This window comes from Rana temporaria, chromosome 13 (genome assembly GCF_905171775.1).
Source record: "Rana temporaria chromosome 13, aRanTem1.1, whole genome shotgun sequence".
Classification (NCBI taxonomy): domain Eukaryota; kingdom Metazoa; phylum Chordata; class Amphibia; order Anura; family Ranidae; genus Rana; species Rana temporaria.
The window spans coordinates 22,558,617-22,570,261 of record NC_053501.1 but is presented as its reverse complement, the minus strand read 5'-3'; the positions used below and the strand labels follow the sequence as shown (position 1 = coordinate 22,570,261).

Here is an 11,645-nt window from a genome sequence, read left to right as displayed (position 1 = left end):
GAACGCGGTGACGTCAAACACACGACGTATTGAATAAATTGAAGTTCAATGCTTCCAAGCATGCGTCGACTTGATTCTGAGCAGGTTTTGAACCGATGCTTTCTGTACTAACCATCGGTTTTTACCGATCGGGCAGCGGTCCATAGGTTCGATTTTAAAGCATGTTTTAAAATTTTGGACCGAAGGACAACGGACCGATGGGCCGTACACACGGTCGGATTTGACCGATGAAACTGGACTTAAGGCCGTTTTCACCGGTTTGGACCGACCGTGTGTACGCGGCCTGACAGTTTGACAGTGGGCAAAGCTTTCATTGCTTCAGCCAATCAGGGCTTCTAATGCAGAGGCGCAGTGCATTGTGGTCACTCGGCAGGCTGAACACCCTGATAATTTAGGTGTCCATCGAACAGGCTTAACACACAAAGCCGAACTGTTTACCCGACACTACTAGAAATATTCATACAGCACAGATAGAAGATTATCCTGCTGTGGAAGTTGTATCGTAACAGCTGCAGCTGGTGACTGTCAGAATACCCGAATAGCAACTGATTTGCTGAAGTTCTTGATCTTCCAAAAAATTCCCAACTTGTATTTTTGACAGAAGTTGAATAAATAATTAACTTCTGTCAAGCAGGAAAGGCCACACTGATCGAAATTCATTTGACTCCTGCAGGACGAGGCAGAATTCCAATCAGTGTATGGCCACCCAAAAGGGGAAGGTCCGCTTTTTCCCAATTTGACAGCTGTGTGGGTGCGGGTGCAAACCCTTGAATCTGCCACACAGCCACCAGAGCGCCGAATTCGAAATTCATCCTCAGCTGATAGTGTCCATCACAGGAACAAGGGCACGATGGCTGGAGCTGATTAGCAGTAGTGAAAACAAAATGAGAAAAATGCAAAAACAGTGTTTTATTTTATTTTTTAATGGCAATTGTTTATAAAAAAAATACTGCGTTTTATCATCCAGTTGACGTTCAGATCTACCTTGATATTATGCCTAGAAACCAGTCACCAATTCTGTTTTTATACCATGATTTTACTAAGTTATGTTATTCACCATTTTGCCTGTGGATTTGATAAGCCTCATGGGTAGGTGAGAAAGCCACCGTTCTTGGTCATATATGTGAAGCCCGCAGGTTACCATCGTATCTCAGAAGAATTTGTGTCACCATCGTTGGCTGTGGTCCCGACTGTGTGACTCTCACCGAAGCACACCTATAGACACGCCATCGGCTTCTTCTGCCTCCTTGTGCCTTCAGATTCTTCTCAGGTGTTCTGCTCCAGTAAGTTCATTAGCTGATCTCCTCTCTTGGTACTATAGAATAGAGACAGAACTGGACTCACTTGGGGGTTTGTTTAATGTAATGTCTAATGGAATCACAAACTATAGCTCCATTTTAATACCGAGTAACTTTTAAGAGTTGCCTCATTATATGGCTTTATCCAGTCATGGGTGACATTCTTTATTCTCGCTTAAAATCATTAGGAAACTGCTAGCTATTACAGGTTATTCTTCCAGTCGTGGAATTAAAAGATTTAAATTACAGGGAGGTTAAGATGAAGAGATGGTGACATGAGAATCCACTTTAAAGGGAAAGAGGACCCTCTGCTTTAAGGAAATCTGTGCTTTGCTTGTTCAAGGCAGAGCAACAGGTTTGTTTCAATCTGCCCTACTGAACATATACATACCTTTTATTTTATCCCCAGCCATTATGTTTAGAGCTGAAAGAAACACAGTAGCATTTCTCAACCTTTTTTAGTTGTGGCACCCTTTAAAATCATGCAAAATTTTGGGGAACCCCAGTCTAAAATATAACTGTTACTTATCAATGGAGAACCTAAGCCTGGGACAATGCACACAACTGCCTTGGTGAACGTTACATTAAAAGCTCCATTGACATAAGAGGTCTCACCATCACATCAGGTCCTCCCTTTAACATCAGAGGTCCCCCATCACATCAGGGCCTTCCCTTCACATCAGAGGTTCCACCACTACAAGAGAGCCCAACCATTTACATCAGAGGTCAGGCTCCATCACAATAGAGGTTCCACCATAACATCAGGGCCTCCCGTTCACATCAGAGATTCCCAATGACAAGAGAGCTCACCTTCACATCAAAGGTCCCCCATCACATCAGGGCCTCCGCTTAACATCAGAGGTCCCCCATCACATCAGGGCCTTCCCTTCACATCAGAGGTTTTACCACCACAAGAGAGCCCAACCATTTACATCAGAGATCCCTCCATCACAATAGAGGTTCCACCATCACATCAGGGCCTCCCCTTCACATCAGAGGTTCCCCCCTCACATCAGAGATTCCCATTCACAAGAAAGCCCACCCTTCACATCAGAGGTCCCCATCACATCAAAGCCCACCCTCCACATCAAATGTCCCCCTATCACATCAGAGGTTCCACCATCAACATCAGAGGATCACCCCATCACATCAGAAGTCCCTCTATCACATTAGAGCCCACCCTTCACATCGGAGGTCCTCACACAACCTGCAGGTCTTTAATAAAACCTGGACACATGATTTGAGACTTCTTCCCACCCAAATCTCTTTGAAGTCTTCAAGCCCCATCCTGTGTCATTCCTATATCCATTTCCTAAACTCACACTGTGGCAGGGGATCGCACTGTCACAATATACTGTATATACATACAGCATATATTAGGTAAAAAAAATCAGTATGCAGCTACCTCTACAGCCCCCCAATACTTACCCGAGCATAAGAGTGGTTGCTCTCCCCCGTCTCTTCCCCCTCATTTGCTTCTGCTGCTGTCAATCACAGCCAGTGGGGAGGGAGCAGGAGACAAGGCTGAGCCCTGTTCTGTGTGTCTTAAGAACACACAGCGAAGAGCTCAGGAGCGAACACACACGAGTGCCTCCATAGCAAGCGGCTTGCTTTGGGGGCCCTCAGAAAAGAGGAGGAACCAGGAGCAACAGTGGAGGAACCGAGAAGAGGAGGATCGGGCAGGTAAGTATGACATGTTTTTTTTTAAATTACCTTTAATATCACTTTAAAGACTATTCCTAATCCAACACTTGATTTCCTGGTCTGAAGCTCAGCAGTCCAATTTGCCAGTCCCTACATCACTATTAGGTCATGTAGGGGTCGCTAGGGAGAACCACCGTGGATTCTGAACAGCAGTTTCTCATAATTTTGGTATTTTTTTCCCAGGTACCTTTTATTTGGAAGTTTTGCTTACATCCTAAATCTTTAAATTCGTATTAATCCTATCTCTGTCCCTCTCTTTCTTCACTGGATATTTTCTCTTTTTAGAACCATTCTCTGTGTGTGAAAATCCCAGTAGATCAGCATTTTTTTAAATTCTCAGACCAGCCCGTCTGACACCAACAACCATGCCACGTTCAAAGTCACTTAAATCCCCTTTCTTCCCCATTCCGATGCTCGGTTTGAACTTCAGAAAGTTGTCTTCACCATGTCTAGATGCCTAAATGCAGTGTTCCCCAGCCACCGGGCCGCGGCCCTCTACCGGACCGTGGCCCTCTACCGGACCGTGTCGGGCGGACGGGAGGGCCAGGCTGCCAGGTGGATGAGAGAAGCAAGCGAGCAGGCGGGTGTGCAGAGATTACATCATCTCTCTCCGCCTGCCTCTCATCACCGCTCTTCCACCCTTAAAGCCCAGCCTCTTTAATGTCGGAGGTGCAGCGGGGAGCAGAGATATAACATCATCTCTCACCGCCTGCCCCGCATCACCGCTCTTCTGCCCTCACTTAGAACCGACCACTGCACAGAAGCCTGCCTGTCCTAAATGGACCAGTGCTGCCACCAATGCAGTGACACATATGGTGGCACTGAAAAAAGCACTAAAACCAGCGCTCATGGCTCTCAAACACATATAAACTCAATACCAAAAGGTGTAAAAGTAAGTCCATTTATTGAGAATACAAAAAAGAAAAAGTACACCACACACAGGATGGAACTGTGGGTGTCCTATAGTAGTGCAGTGCCACGTCCTACATATATTGGAAAATTGGTTGTTGGAGAGGAACAAGAATGGACTTTATAGGCACCAATTGTGACATTAAAATATGTTTATTGATGCAATTTCCCAAAAGGGGTTATTGGACCAACATTACAGTAAATGCATATATAAAAAGCACATTAAAAACATAGACAAATTAACACAGAGAACTGTATTAAACAACAAGGGTCAGAATTAACCAATAATGATCCAGAAAAGGCATCAAAGGTATATGATGACTAGCATATGTAGTGGTAGATCACAATCAAGCTCGACATGTTTCGCGGGTGACCGCTTCTTCGGGAGCTAATAAATTTTCTAAAGAAAGAACAGACTGTTATTGGTTCATATGTGTATATTGGTATATACCTATACATCATGTATATTAAACAGAACATATCATATGTGCAATTAAGCACCGTATCAGAGGGCATGCGAATATGAAGGTGGAAAGCTTTTGCGAAGAGGAGCCGAGACAGCCGCCGAGGGACCCCAGAAGACAAAACGAGCTGCACAGTGGAGGTAAGTATAACATGTTTGTTATTTAAAAAAAAAAAAAATAAGGCCCAAATTCACAAAGGAGATACGACGGAGTATCTCAGATACTCCATCGTATCTCTCAGAGTATCTATGCAACTGATTCATAGAATCACTTACGCATAGATAGCCCTAAGATCCGATCGGTGTAATTGTTTTACACTGTTGGATCTTAGGATGCAGTACCGCGGCTGCCGCTGGGGGGAGTTCGCGTCGTAAACCAGCGTCGGGTATGCAAATTAGGAGTTACGGCGATCCACGATGGTTTTTCGCGTTCGCTACGTCGCTGCTAGTCTAGTTTCCCGTCGCAAATTTAGTTGTCGTTTTGGGTGCCCTAACTTTACACAGCACACGTATGTGCTGTATAAAGTATGGCCGTCGTTCCCGCGTCGAAATTTAAAAATTCACTTAGTTTGCGTAAGACCTCCGGGAATACGGAAGTACGCTACGCACGTCGCCGTTGGAAAAAATGACGTCAGTTCGCGCAAAGCACGGCGGGAATTTCAGAACGGAGCATGCGCAGTAGGTCCGGCGCGGGAGCGCGCCAAATTTAAATGGCACACGCCCCTTTGAACTACGCGGGTTTACGCCGGAGGCCGCCAGCGTAGGTTTTCATTGCAAGTGCTTTGTGAATCAGGCACTTGCGATGAAAACTTGCGGCGGTGTAACGTATCTACGATACGTTACGCCGCCGCACTTCTACGTGAATCTGGCCCTTTGCCTTTAGTGTTCCTTTAACAGAATAACTGGTTTATTTCGTTTTTTTTTTTTACTGTCATTTCTTTAAACTCTTTTGAGTGAAGTTTTACTTTCAAAACCTAGCCCATTACCAAGACCTGTTGCTTGATTGTGTTCTTAAGCACTTCACTTTGAAAGGTTCCTATTGAAAAATAATAATAATAATAAATAAGTTGGGGCAGATCTTTATTATTGTTCTTTAATAGGAACAGTTAGTGAAATCCTTGACTTGGTGTTAAAACCTTGCAATTGTCTATCGCGCTTCACTGTCTAGCTGAGCATGCAAAGCCCATATATGAGTTTCCCGTTTAATAGAGAGGCTATATTCTATTATTTTTTTTCATAAAAATGTAAATCTCAGGGACGGATGCTGTAAACATGTCATTTTATGCGAGCAGCTATTTGACCGCTATGTTCAGGTTAAATATTTCATCTTTGATAGACACAGAGAAAAAAAAATCTTACACTTACCGCAAATTAATGAATTCAAATCCTCCTTGGCTGTTTCAAAGCTTCATTTGTCCAAGGCTGTATTAAATCTGGAAATGCATAAAATAAAAAAATAAAGATTTTTTTTTTTTTTTCAATAGGGTGATCTCTTTATTTGGATTAGGGTTAAATTGCAATAGGCGGTAGCCTTTTATTATTGTAGATTTGCGTGCAGAAGTGCCCGACGCTGGCCCTGAAAGGTTGAATTAGAAGTTCCATTTCTCGAATCCATCTTAATATCTTCAGCCCATAAATACGCTCTTTATGACATCAATAAAGAGGGATACTCGCCATTCTAACAATAGACTTTCTTAACTTTGCGAGCGAGACATTTCATTGAGCGTTTTAAAGGATATCTCGTCGTCACAATCATTTTTATCGCTGCTTTTTATGTCTGTGCAGTGATCCCCAAAACTCTAATTAATTGAACATGTTTTAGGCTTCAGGATGGAAACTTGGGAAGATCCTTAGGCTGAAGAGCCATTGACGCCGCACAGAGCCCTTTTTTCTTTGCGCTCAGACATAATATATTGTAATGATTCCATATATACTCTTATCATGCACACAAAGAGCGTGAATCATTTTGTGGACGCTGAAACTATTGAGCTATTCAGGAGAAATTTTGCATGAGTACAATTAACATCTTTAAGGCAATACTAAATGAGCGTGAAATAAAGCGAAATGGAAAACCGTTGAGAATTTTAGAAGATGTCACCGAGTGGACTTTTCGGTAACTTTACAAGTCTGCAAGAATAAATTCCTGGACAAATCACAATATACAGTAATAGTATCATTTCTTTTAAAAAAAAAAATGTTTCTAAAGGACAGTCCTGGAACTCCAGTCTAGCTAGTTTGGAGTTGGAGTTAAAGCGGAGGTTCACCCTAATAGCATGTATATCTGACCAATTCCCTTATATTCGTAACAAGTACTGTCCGCAATTAGTTTTTTTTTATGCTTTACGTACCTTGTAATCCATTTTTTCAATCTACTTCTCCCCACGGGAGTAGGCGTTTCTATGCCTAGGGGGATTGTCATCTGGGAGGTCGCCCAGATGATTGACGTCTGTTCCCCCCGGCGGATAAGGCCCCGCCCCCGTATTGCGTAGGCGCGCATGAGTTACAGGGTTTCCGAAAAAAGCTGAACATGTGGAGATGTGAGTCGGCTCTATATGGCGCCTGCGCTCTGCATGTTCGGCTTCTTTCCGAAACCCCGTAACTCGTGCGCGCCTACGCAATACGGGGGTGGGGCCTTTTCCGCCGGGAGGAACAGACGTCAATCATCTGGGCGACCTCCCAAATGACAATCCCCCTAGGGCAGTGTTTCTCAATTCCAGTCCTCAGGCCCCCCCAACAGGTCAGGTTTTCAGGATTTCCCTCAGATGAAAAGGCTGTGGTGATTACTAAGGCAGTGAAACTGATCAAATCACCTGTGCAAAATAATGTAAATCCTGAAAACCTGACCTGTTGGGGGGGCCTGAGGACTGGAATTGAGAAACACTGCCCTAGGCATAGAAACGCCTACTCCTGCGGGGAGAAGTAGATTGAAAAAATGGATTACAAGGCATAAAAAAAAAACTAATTGCGGACAGTACTTGTTACGAATATAAGGGAGTTGGTCAGATATACATGTTATTAGGGTGAACCTCCGCTTAAAGAACATGAGACAAATGAGGGAAGTATGGACGAATGGACACATAAATGCATAGAGAAATATTTTGTATAAAAAATATTTGTTACAAAATTGTATTTAATTACAAAAAAAAAAAAAATGGATAAAAAGCATCCTGTACAGTCTTTTAATGTCATTCATCACGCATGTTATTTAACATGTTTCGCCTATTCAGGCTTCTTCAGGAAAATGCATGGGGATTCTACCAGCAAAATAAACAGAAACAACATCACACAAACATTGTTATATCCAGATAATTTGTTTACTATACATGCGTGACAATAAAGTCTATGTCCACCTATTGACACCTCTCATATTTACATTAGTTACAATAACTCCTTGCCTCTTCATTGTTTGGAGGTAGGGATCCTCTTTTGGGAGACTATTTCTTGATAGGTGGACATAACCTTTATTGTCACATATGTATAATAAACAAATTATATGAAAACAATAATGATGCTGGATAGCCGCACTCTAATATTCGCCTTTATTTTGTAAAATATAGAAATCAAAGCATCATACGTAGATACAGACCAACTGCACAGCTAACGCGTTTCACACTGGGTATGGTGCTTAATCATAGCTCAACAAATTATATGGATATAAAAAGGTTTGTGTGATACACAAGACCCCCTCCTCATCCCCCAGTCCCGCTGACCTGCAGCATGGCGATCTCCCATTCTGAACCCCAGTAAAGCTGCCTCAGGGGTCCAGGGCTTAGAAATCTCCTCGGCATTCACTCTTCTTCCCCGCTGAGAGGACGGCCTACGCAGGTTCTGATTGGTAGGTGCCGCCCATGTGACGACCAATTAGAATGCTTCTGAATGTCCCTCCTGATGGGGTACGTTTAGGAGATTAAGCGGTGAGGCGGCTATACCTGGGCTCAGAACAGGAGATCGCCATGCTGCAGGTCAGCGGGACTGGGGAGGATAAGGGCCTGTGTAAGTTCACCCTACCGATATTTCTGTAAAGGTGAACTTACTCTTAATAGTTCATGTGCTTGGAAAGTTCATGTGCTTGTAAATACTTTTGACAACATTGGCCCAGATTCTCAAAGGGCTTACGACGGCGCAACGGAATGTACGCCATTGTAAGTCCTAATCTGGGCCGTCGTATCTATGCGACTGATTCTTAGAATCAGTTACGCATAGGTATCCATTATATCTGACAGGCGTAAGGCTCTTACGCTGTCGGATCTTAAATGCAATTTTTTTTCCCCGCTAGGTGTCGCCTCTGTCGTCTTCCCCGTCGAGTATGCAAATTAGCAAAATACGCGAATTCCCAAACGTGCGCGCGGTCGACGCAGTGAAGTTACGACGTTTACGTTAGATTTGCGCCGCATAAAGTTGCCCCTGCTATATGAGGGGCAACCAATGTTAAGTATGGCCGTCATTCCCGCGTAGAAATTTTTAAATTTTACGTTGTTTGCGTAAGTCGTCCGTGAATGGGGCTGGACGCCATTTACGTTCACGTCGAAACCAATGACGTCCTTGCAACGTCATTTGGAGCAATGCACCCTGGGATATTTTCCGGACGACGCATGCGCAGTACGTTCGGCATGGGAACGCGCCTAATTTAAATGCTCCACGCCCCCTACCCGGCTAATTTGAATTAGACGGGCTTGCGCCGGGTGATTTACGCTACGCCGCCGCAACTTTACAGGCAAGTTCTTTGTGAATAAAGCACTTGCCTGAAAAACTTGCGGCGGCATAACGTAAATCAGATACGTTACGCCCGCACAGTTTTACGCCCATATATGAGAATCTGGGCCATAGTGTATATAAAAAATCTCAATATGAAAACGAAATCGAATATGATTATGATCAAATGCAAAAACGTACAGATAGGTCCATATATATTTGGACACAGGCACAATTTTCGATGTTTGCAGGTATTTACCTAATCATATTCATTCTATAGTTATACAACCCTGGAACTTTTGAAGGAAAAGAAGTGAAATATTCTGCAATGGCCAAATCAATCACCTGATCTCAACCCAATTGAGAAGCATTTCACTTGCTGAAGGCAAAACTAAAGGCAGAAAGACCCACAAATAAAGAACAACGGAAGACAGCTGCAGTCAGAGCCTGGCAAAGCATCAGAAAGGAGGAGACCCAATCTTTGGTAATGTCCATGGGTTCCAGACTTCTGACAGTTGTTGCCAGTAAAGGATTCTCAACAAAATATTAAAAACGAACATTTTATTTATGATTATATTAATTTGTCCAATTACATTTGAGCCCCTTAAAATGGGGGGACTGTGTATGAAAATGGTTGCAGTTCCTAAAATGTGTACTTGATATTTATGTCCAAAATAGTTTTTTTATATATTTATGGGGGATATTTATTATAGCAAAAAGTAAAAAATATTCATTTTTTTCAAAAATTGACGCTCTATTTTTGTTTATAGCGCAAAAACTAAAAACCGCAGAGGTGATCAAATACCACCAAAAGAAAGCTCTATTTGTGGGAAAAAAAGGACGCCAATTTTGTTTGGGAGCCACGTCGCACGACCGCGCAATTGTCAGTTAAAGCGACGCAGTGCCGAATCGCAAAAAGTGCTCTGATCTTTGAACAGCAATATGGTCCGGGGGTTAAGTGGGTAAGTTGACCTTTTCTAGGTGGAAGGATGTCATAGAAAGCATGTGAAGGAGAGTCAATGATATGGCAGGCAAGTCAAGATACATCAGTGCCCGGAGAGTATATAAAAGCGGTCAGGGACAGAATAGGGGCCAGGTTTACAAAACAGACCCTGATGTGTACTTTGCATTGCGGCAGAAATATCTACACCTACATTCCTGGATGGAAATGATGCGCAAAGGTTCTCACTGTATTTTACTTCTCTTAATGACTGCTAATTTCCTGCTAGGCTCCTCCAGCTCAGCCGATGAAGCGCTCTCCCCCCCCCCCCCCCCAACACCTCATTGTAGGCTTGTCATTTCTCACTTACACAGATCTGTATCCACAACTCCCTAAGGCGACTTTCACTGTCTCCATTAAAGCCATTTCTCCTGTCAATAAGTGCACCCCACCTTACACCTGTCAGGGCTCTTCACCGTAAACCTCTTCCTTTATTGTACGCAGTAATTATAAGAAGCATCTTCTTGTCACTTGGAACAAAGCCTACATCAGATTTACTCAGGCGGCCTCTGCGTCGTCGGCTGGACATCCGATTGTCTGCGTTAAGAACTTTATCCTCTCCTTGAAAGTGACACTCCTTGTTTCCAGGCCGAAGGGGAGACCAGTCTGATAATTGTACCTGGGAACACCCATAGTCTGACCTTGGGAACCAAGACTTTTAGGTATGTGTCACTTTCAAGGTAAAAAAAAAAGAAAAACGGGTCAATTCTATGGCTATGGCAAGGGTTTTATTTTTTAATATTCAGGCCATTCATGGATGGGCTTTTGGTGCCAGACAGACGCCAAACGCAAGGACAAGGCAATTGGCCTTTAGACAAAAAAATTGGTTGATATGGCGCACTCTGGTTAACAGGGCTCAAGTCCTGCGGGAACGCGTGGGAACGGAGTCCCTGCACTTTTTTCACAGCAGGAACGCAGTTCCCTTTGCAGGACTAGAGCAGCCGAGAGCAGCCGAGCCAATCCTTCACTAAGCGATGATGCCCAGCTCGAGTCACTGTCAGGCCTTGTACACACGACTGAGTTTCTCAAAATTCAGCCAGAAACTCGATCGAAGCTGAATTCTGCCGAGAAACTCGGTCGTGTGTACACTTTCGGCCGAGGAAGCCGACGAGTTCCTCGTCGAGCCAAATAGAGAACATGTTCTCTATTTCCTCGTTGTTCAATGAGAAAAGTTGGCTCGCCGAGATCCTCGGTGGCTTCACACAGAACTCGACGAGCAAAACGATGAGTTTTGCCCGTCGAGTTCCTCGGACGTGTGTACGGGGCCTCAGGGGCAGGCAAACCTTAGTAATCCTTTATGTTACTGGCCGCTTCCTGTATATGGATTCATCGGGCAGTGTGCGGGTATTCCGTCACTTCCTCGATGCCGCAATGTCTCCTGGGAGCTTTTGTCATTGTTCCCAGGAGACATTGCGGAGGTCTGCCGTGAATTATCGCGGGATTTAGAAAGAACTTGCTTACAGTGGATCGAAAAAAAAACAAAAAAACATGCGGTTTAGTAATTATGCATACCCCTCTACACCCCAGATATCCCCCAGAACTCTGACCCCTCTACACCCCAGATATCCCCCCAGCACTC

The 11,645-nt window shown here is 43.9% G+C and overlaps 1 long non-coding RNA gene across 1 annotated transcript; it reads right to left on the bottom strand.

Moving 5' to 3' along the window:
• Nucleotides 1–4,048: 4,048 nt before the first annotated feature.
• Nucleotides 4,049–5,854, bottom strand: LOC120920892. The gene is made up of 2 exons (XR_005744802.1): nucleotides 5,740–5,854; nucleotides 4,049–4,311 (listed from the first exon to the last, which is right to left on the bottom strand). It is a non-coding gene; the product is annotated as an uncharacterized LOC120920892 (long non-coding RNA).
• Between the last annotated feature and the right edge of the window lie 5,791 nt (nucleotides 5,855–11,645).